The sequence below is a fragment of the Cataglyphis hispanica genome, chromosome 1 (genome assembly GCF_021464435.1).
Source record: "Cataglyphis hispanica isolate Lineage 1 chromosome 1, ULB_Chis1_1.0, whole genome shotgun sequence".
Lineage (NCBI taxonomy): Eukaryota > Metazoa > Arthropoda > Insecta > Hymenoptera > Formicidae > Cataglyphis > Cataglyphis hispanica.
The window spans coordinates 14,021,526-14,023,699 of record NC_065954.1 but is presented as its reverse complement, the minus strand read 5'-3'; positions in this window follow the sequence as shown (position 1 = coordinate 14,023,699).

The following is a 2,174-nucleotide window of genomic DNA, read 5'->3' as shown; positions in this document are numbered from 1 at the left end:
TCAGATCCTAAAACGTCACCTTTATATGTATAATATTACATGGTTCAAGGTTTTGACCCGAAATTTTTGCTCTATTAAAAATTATATTAAAAATTTCGGATCAAATTTTGAACCACCCACCTGTATATCGGAGAATTCATATCCGAATCAAAAATCTTCTATTTTCGATCGTAACTTTTAATCTATTTTATTCCATTTTATTTTATTTTTTCTGTTTTATGGATAATTAGTGTATTATCATTAAAAAGCAGTAAAAAGTCTGATGATCTAACAATAAGTTATAGCACTGGTTTTTTTTAATGAAATCTCACTGAAAAAATTAGTTCATAGCTGAAGCTGTTAAAATTAGTAATATTAAAAAAAATGAGTTTTATATTATATAAGTTTTATGTTATATACATGAGATAAATTTGTAGCAATATATTTTGATTAAAAAGAATCTGAGTTTTTTGAGGATTTATCACAAAAATTCTCTTCTTTTTTTGAGGATTTATCACATTTTAAGCATTTTAAGAATAAAAAATGGAATATGTATCTATTATACGTATTTTATTATACATATATGTGTATGTAAATGTTTTTTCCCTAAAATATAATAATTCTAGATAAATAAAAAAAGCTTTAAAAGCTACATCTTGTGAATATTATTGATTTTTTAGTGAAATCTTTTACTAACATAATGTGGTATATAAGATGGAAAAACAAAATATAAATGTTTTTGCTAAAGATCATTGAAACCTTCATTCAATATTAACTATGTTATTTAATTCTCTTTTATATTTTTTCTCTTTTAAATTTTTAAGAACTGAGAAACTATTGTCTATTCGAAACTGTTGTCTATTCGAGATACAAAATAGAAGGTCGCTTTTTATATAAATTAAATCCTATCGAAATCCTTCAGATTAAAGGTGAAAAAATTGAGATCGAAAATGAGAGGAAAATTTTGACTCGGATTCGCACCACTCGATCCAATCTCGCTTTGCGAGGATCGAAAAATTACGCGAACTTACAGATTGGAAGACATCTGTGGACTAGAACGATTGTCCTCGACGGCAGCGGCACTCCGCGAAGGCTCCGAAAGGTCGCCGACGAAAAGAAAGGTCTAGGTCGTGTCCTCGTCCTTCTTTGGAATTTTGAGTGACTGACGTTTGCTAGTAGGACGCGGAAACAAGCCACGGTCAATCTATCGCTCTCGCTTAATCATTTTATTTTAACAGATGCGATTAATTGCATTATATCGATACATATATTAAAGCCATTCTATATATATGCATTTTTATACGATATCTTTTTAGTATTTCAAGAAAATAACACACGAAAACCTGAGCACAATTCTCTTAACGGTTTAGAAATTATTTAAGTTTCGAGTTATTATTGTTTCTTATAGCAAAACGAGTATTATACTATAGCACTTATTGACAAATTTGACAAAGAAAAAAAAAATTAAACATAATAATAAACATTGCCAACGAAATAAAAATTTAACATAGTAAACATTGTCAACAAAAAAAAAAAAAAAAATTTTTCCCATATATTAATAAAACTCAAATAAATATTTGTGCAAAACTTTATCCACTCGTCTAAAAATTATTTACTAAAAATTATTGAAAAATATTATCTGTTTCTCTCTCTCTCTCTTTCTGCAAATTACACAATTTTTTTTGTTTTTTGCAGTTAATTTCAAGAGGTATTCACGATCAAAAAAATTTTTGTCGCAAATTAGAAAAAATTGCAACTAATTTCTTTTGACGAAGACGTCAAAAACCATATTAATTTGTGATACTTCAACTTTTTTTATAATAAATAATAGGATTTATTTATTTGATTTTTCAAGCAGTAAACTACCTAAACCTGGAAATATGTTTTTTTTTTTTTTTTTAATTTTGACAGTTTTTTGCTGCCTTTGTATAGCCAAAACTTCCTTAATGTGACTCAACTGCGCGAGCACGTAACGATTCGTCGATGAAAAGCTCTCGAAATAGTATGCATCTTGTATAATGCATAACGCAAGCGGTGGGGATAAAGGATGGCATTCGGTATATCGCGTATTAATTAAAAAACATCCGACCCGAAATTGTGTCGATAGGTCACGCGTGGAGAGGGATCTTAGAACGTTCAGGGGAGATTTATATTCAAGAGTTTTATTTATAATTCCAATCCTGTTTCAGACGCAA